The sequence below is a fragment of the Cyanistes caeruleus genome, chromosome 2, assembly GCF_971803275.1.
Source record: "Cyanistes caeruleus chromosome 2, bCyaCae1.hap1.1, whole genome shotgun sequence".
In the NCBI taxonomy this organism is placed as follows: Eukaryota; Metazoa; Chordata; class Aves; order Passeriformes; family Paridae; genus Cyanistes; species Cyanistes caeruleus.
The window spans coordinates 79627698-79643995 of NC_141702.1; the positions used below are offsets into that span (position 1 = coordinate 79627698).

Consider the following 16298-nt stretch of genomic DNA (forward strand, 5'->3'; position numbering starts at 1 on the left):
GCTCCTAAGGGTGACAACCATGTCTAGGGGCTTAGAGCAAAAGCCAGCACTACTCAGTATTCCAGTTTTGCTTTGAATGGCACAAAAGGGCAGCCCTTGAGCCTCCTCAGACTGACAGAGTCAAGTCAGTCACACATCCCGCATGAGCCAGGGTTTGACTCCCTCAGGCACACACACACACATGAAGAATGGAGCCAGGCATGAACATTCCTGTTCATTTTCCAGGATGGGCTGGCAAGAGCCAGCTCAGACCTGCAAATTCTGCCAAAGAGGTAGTAGATAAATGCTTGGGCACAGCATTGCACAAATGGAGCTCTACAACTTCCAGAGCAGAGCTGGCTTGATTTTGGCTAGCTCACAGAGTGGACGGGGAAGCTTACAGCTGTTGTGCCCATCTGTTTAGACATGCCTTAAGAACCCAACAGAAGCTTTGGCCATCAACACCAGCTGAAAAGTGTGTCCTAAACTTAGGGCATTAAAACAATTTGGCAGAACAAATACAACTATTAGGCACCAACACAGATTCTGCACCAAAACTGAGGACGCACCTCCAGTTTATGACATGTTAAATTACTGGCTAACTTCTCAAATTAGTTTTGAAGTACAAGGGTAAAAAATTCTGACAAGAAAAATAAACAAAGAGAAAAACAGTTTGCCAGAATTAAAGAAACCTTCAGTACCAAGCATTCAATAGTAATGGGAAAGCAGTGTTACTATGACTACTGACAGCCAAGTAATAATACCTCACCATCAAAACAGGAGCAAACATCACCTATGTTTCTACATAGACTATTCAGGAATAAGAGGAAAATACTAGAATAACCACAGGTTCCTCTGCTTCCTTTGCTCTAAGACATGAACTACAACAGGAGAACAAAGAACAATCTTTGTAAAAAATATTCTTTTACATGAAGTGCTCATTAAAATCAAGTGTCTACCCATGCCATGATTTTTCCAATTTTTTTTTTTTGCCTCTCTCCCACTGTATAATCTGAGCAAGTAACCAGAATATCTTTAATAGAAATGATTTTATGGCTTCCCCCTCTGTAATGCTACTGAGCTGCTCTTGGTGAAAGTCTGTAAGGAGCAAGGAGAACTGAATCTTGTGCTGTGTGGGAGCTTGTGTCATGGAATGCTGAACATTTTGAGGAGAAGCCAGGCTACCTGCTGCCCAGTGGATGCTGAACAACACAGCTCTAGGCACCCACACACACAGCCAGCCAAGACACAGGCCTTAGCAGAGACTTGGCAAATTTTGTGACAGCTGAGTGACAGCTGAAGTAAAACCAGATTGCCTAATAATAGCACAGAAAACCTGTGGACTGGACGTGTAAATATTATTCATGTGCATGCTATAGTAAGTCAGCAGAACTAATTTGAAGGGAAAAAATATGCTGAGGTGACTTCATTCTCAAACCTAAACTGTAATATTTCAGGATTCTGCATTTCTTCCTTCTAGCTTCAGCATTCCTCTTTCACTAACCCTGCTTAGAAAATAAAGGCTGCTTCCTTGTCTCAAGGGATAGTCAAGAAAATCCACAGTAAATGGAATTATCTATACCTACAAGTGTAACCCACACCCTCTATATTTTGTCATCACATAGATGTTGCAAGTACAGTAGGATTAAATCCATTAAATCAGTATTTCAATAGCTTGAACAAGAAATCAATAGAGAAAAGAAAATAACAGAAGAAAACAGATCTCTCTGAATCTCTAAGAATGTTAATAATATGGATCATGTAGCAGTTATGTTAACTAAAATTCCTCCCACATTCCTTTGACCTTGTCTTAACTTCCACAAAGCTTTTAATGTTGAATGCCCAGCTTTGAACCTTCCTCACTCCTTGGGAAAGAAATAAGACTGAACCAGTTTTGAGACAGTTTATATATTTATCACTACTTCCTCTTTATTTCCCAAGTGAATTTTACACAGTTTAAGCTTGCCCAGTGATCAGCAGACATAAGAATTGCGTGGCTTAAGCACCTTGGGGAAGGCCCAGCTCCATGACAAGGGTGACAGCCATGTGCCACGCGAGGTGCTGGGTCAATGGCCACCTCATGGCTGGATTATTCCCACTCCACAGCATCACAGCAGACAAACACTTCTAGAGCCTAGTCTGTCTCCCTCCAGTGATTGCAGAGAGACCCCCACCATGAGAGGGCTCCTAATCTAATCACTTTAACTCAGTGAATACCCAAAGCTTGGTAGGCAGTATGAGTATAGGCCCAGACCTGCTTTTAGAATTACATATTTCTGGGCAAAATACACTGGTCTCAGGCATTCTTTCATGTGGCTATTTACAAAACATGAACTACGTCTATATTTAGTATTTGAGGAAGAACATGAGCTCCAAAAAGCTTGGAGCCGAAAAAGTGGGGTTTTTTCTCAGAGAAATCATTTTTTTCTGAGTCATAAGGAGGAAAATGAGAAGCATGGGGAATTGAAGCAAAGGTAGTCAGGCTCAATCTTCTGTCCTAGAATTCAGCTAAAATCTGGATTCCCCAGTGGCAGGAAACTTGCAGAGCCTTGCACAACTACCACTTAAATTAACCTCTACAGAATGTGTAGAAATGAAATAACTCAGGATAATTGTGCCCAAATAGAAACATGAAGTGAAAAGGCACAGGTCTCAGTCCTATTGAGGATCTGCAAGTAGAACTTTCAGAGAGTACAATGGTAATTCAGGCAAATTGATATATTGTTAGAAACATACATGGGAGATAATACAGCAACTGAGAAACCTAAAGCAAAATAAGGATAGCAGTTTTGTTTATGCGACACTACTTGCACTTATTAAGTTCATTTTTCTATCCAAAAATCAGTCAATATCTTCAACTTTTTGTTTTGCTGGGTTTGTGTTTTGTCTATTAACAGGTAATTTTGACAATACCCTTGAGTTTACCATCAGAAATAGAATTATTTTTTCTATATGTGCCCTTAGTGATTTGAATCTTTCCTGTAGAAAAATTCCATTAAACTCAGAGAAGTTCTATGAATGAAAGCATTTCAGATACAGAACCAAAACTTAGTATAACATCTCTATGAAATAATTCTAAGTCTTACAAAGCTGTACAAAAAGTCAGGCAGAGTTTGAAAAAAAAAATCATACTCTTTAGAATTAAAGAGCAAATATTTTGTGAAGCTAATGTCCACTACCGTTTCAAATCAGGCAGTGGATTGTGTGCCAGTTAAGTTGTTAAAAATTGTATACTAACAACATAGCTGATGGTTAGTGTGCCTTTACAAGCATTCTTGTTTCACAATTTATTTTTAACTTAAAAAATGCAGATTTAATAAAATTAAAGGTTTTTTTTGTGAAAAGGGGAAGATGGGAGAAGTAGAAGTAGTGACAACAGGAGGACAACAAAATCAGAATTTTTCAAATCATTTCCTTATCATTCATCAAAACAATTTTCTAGCATGTCAATGCATTTGCAATTATTTTGTTTAGAAATGCCATTAATTCAAGCAAATGCGGAATTAAAAAAATAAATAGCCTCAAAATAAAACTGAAGCATTTTGAAATAATTTTAAAAATCAAAGCTGTCATGATGCAATATTCATTTCTTGGTGATCCATGACAGTAGATGTTTTAGCAAAGTGCAACATGCTATATGAGGTCCCAGAGGAAATTCATGCTATGTTTCAAAGGTATGTGAAACAAGTGAGTTTTGACTCCCTTAAATTTGTAATGCTGTGTATTCAAACTGTAATATTTCTCTCCCTAGTAAAAAACTGTAAGTTGCCTGCTTGGGAATTTTAAGAATTTGTGTCATCTAGAGACTTTTAAACCCCAATTTCTGAAATGATAATTCTTTTGATAAAAATAAATTTTTGAGCCCCTATTTTTCCATCCAAAGCAAGTTACATGAAAGCCTGCTGAGCTGGGAAATTCTGGATCTCAAGGGTGAGATGTTTCATGCACTTGGGCTAACGTGTACAATAAAAATACATTTAAATAAAATATATAAATTATGCTGCCACACAATTTTACTCTCTTGAACAATTGATGAATGCTTTGAACATGATATTTTCTGAAATTCACCAATTAAAAACAATCTGAAGCATCAGTTTAGAATAGTAGACAATTCTTTAGTTTAAATTTCTGGCTAATTATCACCTGCATAAACACTCATTCTGTTCACTGACATCAAACCTTAGCTATGATCTCTTCTTTTTTCCATTTAGGAACCAGTCAACTCCTACTCATAAATGTTTCTTTCTGGCACAAAAAGATGAATAAAGTATTGCATATATCATCAAACTCATAAGTAGTTAATATTTCATTAAATCTGTTTTCACTCCAGAATTTTTACATAACTTTTTAGACATATGATGCTCACAATAAATTCTGAATACTTCTATTTGCTGAATCTCAGTTCTTTGACAACACATTGTTTCAAGTAAGAAACACAGACTTTCCATATAAAATCTCCCACCGAACAAATTAAACTCTCCCTTAGGGGATCCAGGTTATTAGAGTTTTTTCACTGACATGAAAATCTGTGACTCTTTTTACATTGAAAGCTTATAAATCAAGGATTTGTCAGTTTGTGAAAAATTCAGTAATGATTTAAAAAACCAAAACATTTTGTCTTATGCTGTACCAATAATGAAGACTACAAGAACAGTACCAAATTCCTCATCATATTTATATAAGCTGGTTCATTACACATGAAAATATTATTCTATCATTTGCCTTTATTACTTTTTTCATTTGATTTGACTGAATAAAAGCACTTCAAGTACATCTGTGATTCAAAAGAATACTAAAACAGAAATAGAATACTTTAAATTTGTGAACTTGCCTTTGTGAACACCCTTACTTTTTGTTGTAGTTGGCTTGCTGTATCATAAATGCTAAACTGGATGTGAATCCCAGTGTTTTGCTGCCAGGGTAGTGTCTGCTCAGTTAAAAAAAGACAACAATTAAATTTGGACAGTTTCCATTCAACTGGAAGAACATTATGATAATAGATTTTCCTGAAACCATAAGAAACCAGCCTAGACGTGTTTTCCTGTAAGGCTCAGGAATGAAGTATGCTGACTTTCTTTTCTAGACCATGTGCTACCAGTTTTACCCATTTCCACAGAAGAGAGCAGCCCAGCACATCTGAACCTCACCTAGCCAGGTACTTATTTACTACTTGCTGCCAAGGAAATCCCCCCTTCTTCCATAGGTCTCCACCTGCAGCAAAGAAAGGAATATTTCTTTGAGGTGGTGCTGAAGATGCCTCTTGGCAATAGCAGCACTTAGATGTCTGTTATACAAAATGAGCCTCTAAAATCACAAAACATCCTATAATTTGGAATGACTGGTAGCATCAGCTTTCAAGTGAGCATGAAGCATGGGTAAGGTTGGAATGAGATTTGTGGGAGGGAAGGGAATACCAGGACTGCTTCTCATGCTGCTTCTAGACTTAACCACCACACTACCTCAGTCACCTACATAAGCACCAACATATCCCACCCTGACACCACACTCCTTTACCCCACCACTACCAAAATCAACCCATTACTTTACAGTTCAGCAGTCTGAGAAGAATTAACTCACCTTTTTTCCACCCCTGAATGTCTACTCACCCTTCTTGTTTAATTTTACAGTGTTATTTTTTTTCCCTCACATCTGTGGTAAAACCAACAGAAGGAAAACACAATCTTAGACATAAAATACTGAAGACTTTCAATCATAAGATTTCATTCTTACATAAGTATAGGGGCTAATACAAACAATTTTATGAAGATTAACCCCCTAATTGATGCCAGATCTGTGTTGTTCTTAGTATTACATATGTTCCAGTTATGTTGTTTAAAGCTCTCATACACAGCTTTAATATTTGCATTAGACTTCCTGAAAATATTCTTTATTTATGACTTATTAGCTTTCAGGCTCCTTCCTCTTTTATTAGACTTTAGCACTGTGTTGATGCTTACAGGTTCTTCTGTAAATTTACCGGTGGCTTTTAAAGTTATAGCTGAAAAACTTCCTTATCAACTGGAATATAAAACACTTCAGTATGCAATCATGTGTTGCAATAAACCACATTACTGAAATATTTCAGGGGGTTACTGATGTTTAATGAGATACTCTCAAGAACAGTAGAAATACAGGGCTGGTGACATTGCTAGTAGACTTTGCTTTAAATTTTTGTTTAAAAGTGTACAGATTTATTTAAAGGGACTTCTGATTCATTATCCTTTTCTGTACCCCAGACAGTCAGTTCTGAGTGTTTAGGGAATGTGTACGTAATAGAGAAAACAATGAGAGTATGCATAGAGGACTTTAAGCTTGAAGTTGCTGGGGGTTTTAACTTAAAAGAGCTCTGGGTCATGCCCAGAGAGAGCACTGCTCTTGTTTTTTCTTCCCTGTGTTCACTGGGACCAGAGTATGCATGCTTGAGAGGCATGGGGAAGAGTGTGAAAGGGGAGAAATGCACACACATTGAAAGAAAAGTGTAAGTGCTCTTAAGAGTAGACACTGGGATAAATTCAGAATTCAAAATATACAGATAACCAGCCGATAAACTTCTCCCATATGGTTCAGGAAAGAGACTCCCAGACTGAGATCTGGAAAAATCAAACGTTATCTGTCATCAGAATCAGCAGTAAATTTGTGGGCTAGACAACAAACAAAATTATACACATGTGAGCCACAACAACTGTCTGTGCAACAAAGGATGAGGATGACTGTCGCCATCTAAAGCTAGCTCTATATGCCTACTCTGCACAGAGAGTTGAACCTGGTTCTCAGGAGTTTCCACTCTAAGAAAAGGTTGAGAAAGATTCAAGAAGCTTTCCTCTGAGAATATGTGATCATACAAATTCTGGAAAGCAGACAGACATTCAGCACCCATCTCAAGACATGATCACAACATTTGTCTCAGAACTTAGCAGTTCCTTTTATTTTTGATTGATATCTGCTTGCTTTGAATAGAAAGTTCTATGTGAAGACTTCAAATTACTTTTCATGCATTCATTTAATGACTATCACACACAAAAATAAATCCCAAACACTTTTTAAAATTATCTCCCTTACTGACTCTAAATTTAGACTGTCCTGCACGAAAAAAATGCCTGTCGTTATAGCTTGAGAATTTACTAATATATGTTTTGACACATATTGATGTGTTTCAAATCCAGATGTCTGTATCCCCTCTTTTGCTGCATTTTCCACTGTCAGAATGTGCTTTCTAATTTTGCTATTGCTCCTTAAACCAATAAGAAAGTGATTTTTGAAAACTTTCCGAACACATGGACAGGTTAATTGTTTATCTAAAATGTACATATGCCGCCGCATAAATAGGGACAAGAGGAAAAAAATAGAAGAATAGCAAGAATATTGCTTTTAGGAAATTTATCAGAAATATTTCTCCAGAGCACTTAAGGGCACTAAAGTAAAGATTTCTATGCAAATATTGTATGCCAGTGCCTTGACCCACCCAGCTGAGTATGCTGCAATTAACCAAGCCAGTCAGTAAAAAATGAGTGTTCCAGTAATGATGTTCTTAGCAGCTTTTGGGCAATTCTAAGAGACTTAGTCCCTTGCAAATGTTAATAATAGCAGAGACAGCAATGGATTAATATTTTATTTGTATTTGAAATAAATTATAGCCTATGCTTTCTCAGACATATCTTCCAAGACTAAGTTAAACATTAGAAAAATAATATTCAATTATTCACTGTTCAAATTCCAACAGATACATTCAGGACAAATAAGCTGTGGAGACCTATTTGGCTTAAATTTACATAAAACGCTCAGTGAAATGGCTAAAAGCACAAGAGCTGCACTTAATGGAGTAGCTACATAAAAATTACTAAACAGAATGTTATACCTTTTCTTTGAAAATTCAGTCATTTAACAGGAAACTTCTGCCCTTCCCGATAAGGTCATGGTATTTCACTGTGTGCCCCATTAGGTCATTAAGGCTGTTACCTACCACCTATCATCTGTGTGGTCATCAGGTTAAAACCGTGCCCTTCCTGCAGAGTGCAAAATAGCAAGGAAAAGTGAAGGCCATGAGACAGCAAACAATACAGCTTGTATTCCAGTTCCTTTAAAGCATCTAGTAGGCGAGGGCTCTGTGGGTTCTATGGCCTCGGTGTAACTGGTGTGTAATGGCCACGGTTGGTAGCCATGAAGCTGGTTTGCCATTTTGGGCCACCTCACAGTTGGATCAGTTTGACACCTGGAATTCTTCTATTGAGCTCTGCCATGTCATTCTCTTGGGGAAGCCTCCAAGTGCTGTGGCAGCATCTGCCTGGGAAGTGGGTCCCTGGCAGTGCCTCCCCACCCTGGGAGCCACAGAGCAAGTGCTGTTATATGTCACACTGTTGCTGTGGAAACACCTGGGAACAGTTTTCCTCCAATCTTCTGTGTCTTTTGAACCCCTCTTCATTTGTGTTTGATCTAAAAAAGACATGTTAAAATTAGGAAAGATGTAGGCACAATCATTTAATAAACACCATTCTGGCTGAAAGCAAATTGGAATGGACACTTGCAAATATTGTTTATGATCAACAACGTACACAAGGGACAGGAACAATATTAAATCAAGTTGCAGCCACATGCAGCAGGTGTCAGATGTGCCTTCAGTAGCTGCTACTGTGAAAACAAGACAGAACTCATCTGTTGAAGGTTGTGCAAAGGTGATGCAGGGTTTTTCTTCAGGCCTTGTCATTTCATATGAAGTTCTTATCAAGTATGTATGAACTTTTATAGCCTCTGTGAAATGAGCAACCTCTGACAAGCTCCTGAGGAACAGTTCTCTGTTTTGTCACAACTTCTAACACAAGCAGCCCATGTGTTGCAGGCACCTAGAAGAATTAACTACCATGATCTGCTGCATGATCCCACCAAGGAGAGGCAGAAAGCGATCATGAGTGTGGAGTTAAGGACGTTTAGCAGCTGATCACAATTCCACATTACACGGAAGAGCACTGAAGTGACGGACTGTGCTGGAGCAACTCTCTGCCACAGCATGTGAAAGAGCAGGAAAAGATAGAAAATTCTGATGCTACCAGTGACAGAGGATGACTGTGCAATGTAAATCTGAGATGATTTGATTAAGCCCTTCCCAAGACACAGCCCAGATGTAAACAATCTGCTTATCTATTTCTCAGTGTCTTAGAGCACATTTTTGCATGCAACACTTGTGCTTAGTGCCTGACATCATTTACTCACTCAGAGTCATGCCAAAAATATTGGTTTTGTTTCTCATCAGGGACCACTGTAAATTCTGACACACATTTATGTTGCCTTTAAATCCTATTAGAGCTCTACTTATTCCCTACAACACAATTAACAATGGAATGATGAACAAGGGTGACAAAAATAACCATTCTCAGTCTCCTGAATATTTTGATTCCTTTTCATCTAAATAATTAATAAAGCAAAATCCAGACACTTACAAGCCATGGGGTGTAGTCAGAGTAACTGATCAACTTTCATAGAATATTCATCTTCATCAGAATATTTATTATATCAGTAAGTCTTGGGCTTATATTACCCACTTCTTTACTGCACTCATTTCATAATTATTAATGCTCGATACATTAATATCAGCCTGAACATTAGATTAATTCTTGAAGTTTAACTTGAATAACATTTCTTTCTTAGTATGCAGATCTAGGAACTGATGACACTAGTCTCCCCCAGAACTGAAAATGTGCATGGAATACATGCAGTCAGAAGCATCTTCAGTATATCACAGCAGTTATAGCCAAGGCTAATCCCATTCCCCATCTCAAAACTGAGTGAACTGAGTCCCATTACTTTTAGCATTTCTGTGACATTATAAAAGAATATTTGACTAAAATTTGTATACCAAACATGACCTGTGTTTGAATTTAATCCCTTGCATGCTTCATACAATAGGAGCACCTTTCTCAGTTGTTCTGAAACTGCTGAAGCCAAGGAAAGGGAAAAAGCTTTATGTCTTGGGAACACTATCTCTATGGAGCCCATTATTCAGATTCTAGAAGATACATAAGGTCACACTTCTCATAACAGAACACTGGTTTGACATTGTTATGTACATAACAGCTACATAAAAATTATGTATGCTCCTTCTGCTCTATATCTGGTGCAGGATTTTTACCCCTTGGTAATGCAGCTAGACCACTTACCAAAAGCTACACGTTGCATCCCACTATTCACTGCCCTTTTTCAATATATGTGTATGTTTTGATACGCTTGTCACACACAGATCCATATTTTCTCTCAGACTTGAAGACAGGCAAAGGGTCTCAAGTATCCAAAAGTTTGTCTGGTTTTGTTGGTTGTTTTTCCAGAGATGACATTTGAGACACTTCAAATCTGTAGCAGCAGTAAACTTCCATAGAAATTACAGGAAAACCAGGATTTGTCAAAATGCCATGTCACTTGAGCCCTTCAGAAATGTGATATGCTAGTCATCTGAGCAATCCTAACCATTCAGAGCAATCTGAAATTTTCAGGAGACAGGTGCTTAAAAACCTTTCAATAACTGTGACAGCAGTGCCTTTGTAGTTGTGATGGCCAAAGGCTATGAACAAAGCAGGGGGGCTGTGCAGGTAATACCTGCTATTATTCCAAAACAGAAGGAGGTCTTCAAGCACTTTCCTTTTACCTTTCAGACAGGATGACCATGGTCTAGGAAAATTGCCTTATCTAAGCACATTAAGTCCTTACTTCAGTAACAAGGTGGAACAGCATCTTCAGGGCAACTTGAGAGCTTCCCTCACCCATTCAACCAGCACTGCATGCCTCCAGCAGATTAGATCTTACATCTCATCTGATGCACAGTATTATGCAACATGTAATTAGCTAAATAACAATGACATGGAGCTTAAATGAAATTTTAATGGCAGCATATTTCCATTTTTGTGTTGCCTTCTCTGCATGTTCAAATAAAAGTGATAGTTATAAAAATTTACCAAGTTTTAAGTGATATGAAGGTGCTAAAAAATACTTTGGTGACTTTAAGCTTGAAACAGTGAAAATAGGTGCTTAGGTCAACTCTTTAAAATTCTGCCAAGAACAGTACACTGTCTGAGGACACAGAATAGATTATGCACCTTAAGACCTTCCTCAAATAAATAAGATTATCAAAAAAAAAAAAAAAAAAAGTAATGTTACTTCAGAGGAAATGATTATGAGTGAAAAAAAAAAAAAACCAAAGTATTTTCCAGTGGCTCAAAGTAGGCAGCACTGCTTTCACATCACCATTACATACAGAAACACCTGGTATTGAATTGAAGCAACAAAAGATCAGATATATTAAACTTTCTATAATTGCTTTGAAACCTTATTTTCTCTCCCACCTGAAAGTAGCAGTTTTGTGCTCACTGTTTTAATTCCTAAATGTGATTTATAAACATTTCATATTATTCTAATCTGTCCATGCAGTGTTGCAACAATGGTAAGCACACACAGAAATCTTAATGAAGCACTCACTACAAACTGTAAACACAGAGGATGCCAAGGTGTCATGTACAGTACTGATAGAGGTTAATACCTTCCACAGTCATTAGGTTTGGATTTGGGGATGTTTGCACAGTAGTCAATTCAGATAAAATTCAATTGTATACTAGCAGCCTGTGAGAACCTCATGCATCATTGAATCTCTCAGTTACACCAGGGTCATAATGGGATAAAATTCATCTCTGGGTACAACATCCTTATGTGTTGCTCCCACTACAGTGTCTTGCTTGGGGACATAGGATGGTGTATATTCCCATACAAACTCACTGCAGAGGCAATTATCAACTCTCTTAAGACATATTAAGAAAGGGTACACATGAAGGTCTGGAGCAGAAGAAAGCTGAGGGCACATCAGTACTTCAGGGACACCCAATGACTTCCATGTTAGCGAGGCTGTGGCTGGGGCTGTTGTGGCAACAAAGCCCACCAGGGACAGACACGCACAGAGTTGCAGGAGCCACACTAGAACCAGGTATTCCAGGCAACATTTTAACTATGAAATAAAATTAGAATTTTTTGGAAGAAAGTTCATATGCTATATACTTAAAAAAAAAAAAAAAAAAAAAAAAAAAAAAAGTAGAATCAGTGAGATGTTTTTAGGACATTTTTCAGGTCACAGTGATGAAAAATGCAAAAAGTACTGAGATGGGGACCTTCTAGCGGCAGTGTTAAATTCCCATGCAGTAGCACCTTTTATTATTGCCAAAGCACCTATAGATGTTACGACTGCACTGTGACAGTTAATATGATACCTAATTATATTCCTTTCTTTGTGTCATCTGGCATACCACTTCACTGTATATTCCTATAAGATAAATGGCATATGTTCCTCTCTTAACAAATGCCAAACTAGTCACATTTTTACAGTCTTTACTTAGAATTGTACCACCAGGTGGGATTACAAAAATTACATTCACTAATCTGAAGAACAGCACTCAAAATAAGAACACCTGCACCTTTAGTTTTCATTTTCTTATTCTTAATAATATTTTTTAAATAATAGCTGTCCATTTTTCAGGCTATTTGCACAGCTTCTGCCTGCAAAAATTGTCAATTGTTCCAAGGACAGATTACAGCTTGTCAAAAAGCCTGAAACTGAGCTAGTGACAGCCTGAAACCTATTCCAGATTCCAGAAAACATATTGCAACACCTCTACATTTTTCTTTGGCAGCTGGTTAAAAAAAATCTTAGCTGCAGTGCAGGTATGAAAATGATAGAGATTGAATTAGAAAGATGTTTAGAGGAAGCATTCATTTCACAAGACTGGATGCCTGACTGAGGAAGAAGGTTTTTGTTTTATCCTTAGGAAAGTATTGGTTTCATATGCAGACAGGCAAGTTTTATATTCACATATTCTCTTCATTCCTCTCCTTTCCCTCTGGCACCTGCAGGTAGCAATCATGCCTCTTTGATAGTTAAAGTAAATGGCTAAAAAGGTTGAATGGGTTTCTGTAAGCCAACTGCATACTGAAACCAGCTGGGCTCTCACAAAAGATAAAATCAGATCAATGCTGAAAATGGCAATAATGTGCACAGATGATAAAATTTAGTAAGGAATTAACTGTATATACTACTTGACCGAGAGTCTCCTCCAGAATGACATAATGTGCACGAAAGAACTTAAGAAATAAGTGCTTAGGATACTTTCCAAGGATACTTCCAGGAGATTGCAGCTTGAATTTGAGCACCTTTTATTCTTGCCCTGCACCCTCCCCTCAGTCTTTCCATCTAAACACCCAGGGCCCAGTTTAACACAAATGCATGTCTTGCACAGCCTTTAACATACAGAGCAAACTGGCTCCTGCCCTGAGCTGAGACACTTCCGTGTGCATTTTGTTGCTCAGACTTGACTGAAAACAGTAGAAAGGCATGACTTCATGGACCCTGCATATTAAATAATGCCATTGATGTTCCACACTTCCCAAATCTGCAGTCTATCCCAGTATGGCTATATTGTTTTCTCCTTCTACAAACTCCTATTCATAGCACAGTCACCTGCTCCATTTGAGTGCAGTACAAGTCCTTGGCTTAGCATCTTGAAAATGCTGTCCTTTCATGATGAGCTCATACTTTTATACAGCTCTACATGCATCCCTCTGGCCTCGGACAATCAGTCACAGTGCCAAAATTTGAAACAAGTTTACAGGGTGGCCTTTAAAACTTTATGACTGCTCACTTCATTTGCAGCAGTTTCCAATAGGCACAGGTCATCCTTCCCAAAGCTAACAGGTGGCACAGGTTTCTCCTCTTTTCCTGATCACAAGGCAAGAGGTGAACCTATTACAGCAGGCTAAAGGGTAGAAAGGATTGAATTTTTTTAGACTGGTGTATAGAGGGGCAAGTTAATTTTAGCAGCTGGCAAAAAGCCTACTGCAGTTTTAGCCATGATGAATTCTCAGATTATTATAGGACCAGATGGGCTTTGTCCTGTAAGTAATTGTATATTCTCTGGAGTGGACAGGGAGCCATTGAACCATCTGTTTTGTTGTTGCTCCAAAGAGTGTCTTATTGCTGTCTGTGTCTGCTGTTTCCCCACTTGACTCCCCCAGGCCTACTTTACATCAACTTGCTCAGACACAAGATGCCCTCTTGTTTTAAGCAAGAAAGAGAATTATACTTGCCATCCCAGCCTGCCATGCTATGCCAATAGTTTTCCTGTCTTCACAGTTTGCAGCTTTTACTTGCTTGTTTTAGCTTCTGCAAATGTATTGGAATGGACAACAGATTTACAGGTCTTTTAGCATTCTGGTGGTATCTCTTAATGGTGCCCAGAGTTAAATGTGTAAGTAATAATGCCTTGCTCTCACAAGGCATTTTTCAACAGAAGAATACAAAGCTTTTCACACAGAGGCAAGTATCACTGCTCTTATCCCACAACTGATGAAATTCAGGGACACGAGAAAGCTGTCAAGAATCATAGCCTAAAAGCAGGAAATTCAGAGATACTCAGAATAGGATCAAATGAGATGGAAGGGATAAGGTACACACAAATCTATATAGGGATTCCCTATAATTCAATGCATGAATGAAATACAGGAAATTACCATGACCTAAAATTTCTTGCATGTGACCAAAACTGGGAGTTGAACAAGACAGTCAGTGGTATAGTTCATATGACTGATCTATAAAGAGTTTTTATTAATATAAAAAGATATGTTTGCCAGAAAGGACAAACTTCAAAACAAAGCACAAGGCTGTAAACAATATATTTGTGACAGTGACTTGCTGAACTCTCTGGGTTGTGTTCAAATGCCCAAGTCTATCACCAAAGCCTTTTAATACTGAATCAGTACAAAGTTATCCAATGGCATCTCTTTCAGTGTCATGTGAATATTATATTCCACAGGGTCCCTTCATATCCTTTATGTATTTCCTTAAATATATGTAAATAATTGCAAGTAGGACCTAACCCAGAAGAAAAACTATAACCATGACTATATAAATGACCTGGTATCATCCTTGGGAGTATAGGTCCAATTCCGAAGGGTCGAATAAAAATCAGCCACTCAATTCACAATGAAATACTCCAACTGAGTGAAAGCTCCAGTGTGAATCAGTGGGGTTTGTTTATTTTTAGTATATACTGTTATCCCTGAGCAGGTTTGCAAAACATTTCTGAACCTAGTTTTCTTCATCCTAAAAAAACAATTTTGGACCTTTTGGACCTCCTCAATTAATCAAAGATGAAGAGCTTTTTCATTATCTGGGGAATTATACCCTTCATTGCTCTCTTCATTGTTGAGATATCCCACCACAGATCTCTATATCATTATGAATAAGCTACATATTTCTGAACGACTCAGAAATGCAGAGTCATTTTTTTTGCTATTAAAATCTGTGAAATTAACTCATTTAAATTCCACATGGGCCACTGATTCAGATAACATGAATAGAGGGTTTTTTAAATATTTAAACACCTTTGTTGAGCATCAGCTCAATTAAAAACAAGCTCTATGTTAAAAGTTCTAAGGTATATGGCACTTGAATTTTTCATGTCTTTTTGAAACTAACTTGAGATTTGTGATTAGTTTTCATTCTTATCATTAAACACTTTAATAGAAATCTTAGGAAAATACAGTGCTGTTTCACAGCCTTTCCTTATGTCTTGGCATCTTTAGATCACTATATGTATAAATATTCCTTCTTATGTTACTCTACAGTCTATTCATTTTAGTCAGAGAAAATAAAATCGAGCAGCCAGTTGGCTCACACCACTCACCACAACGTCCCCAGAACAGCAGAGGCACATCCATGACAGCAGATGAGGACCTAAGCTGGGTATCAGAGCTGTACATAAGTCCCAGGCCATAACTGACATGAGCCTTCTGTTCACTATGATTTCATCCATAATCATTTGGCATGTAATTTACAATCCTGTTCATTACCCCATCTCAACGTATGGGGAACAGGGGTCATTAAGACATATCTCAAAGCTTCAAATTTTAAATTAAATCCCAGCATCTTTTAGGGAAACAGCTTTTAATTTTGTGACTGAAAACTCTGGTAATTCCTTTTTCCAAAGTACCCTCAAGAGGCTTTTCTCACTCACTAACAGTAATCAACTTGTCGGAACTTAGAAACTTCACTGGGATCTTATGAAATTCTAAATTGCTGTAAGGTCATCTTTTTCATTTTACTAACCTTATGAAAAGTTGCATCTCTCTTCTTTCCTCATATATCAAGTACATTTATATTGCTAGTGGTTTACATTTTATTCAGGTAGAGTGTGCTTCAGCTTTTCAAATATTACAGAATAAATTGATACACTAAAAGCATGAGAGAAAGAGATAAACACAAAAAAAAACCAAAAAACAAAATTCACACTTATCTTTCT

General features: G+C 37.6%; 1 long non-coding RNA gene across 1 annotated transcript in view; it reads right to left on the reverse strand.

The window, feature by feature from the left end:
- Positions 1 to 7571: 7571 nt before the first annotated feature.
- The window catches only part of LOC111927043 (uncharacterized), a 35817-nt gene continuing 27090 nt past the window's right edge, over positions 7572 to 16298 (reverse strand). Inside the window, exon 5 of the long non-coding RNA XR_002863365.2 lies at positions 7572 to 8409. This is a non-coding gene — a long non-coding RNA (uncharacterized LOC111927043). The remainder of the gene's footprint in view (positions 8410 to 16298) is intronic.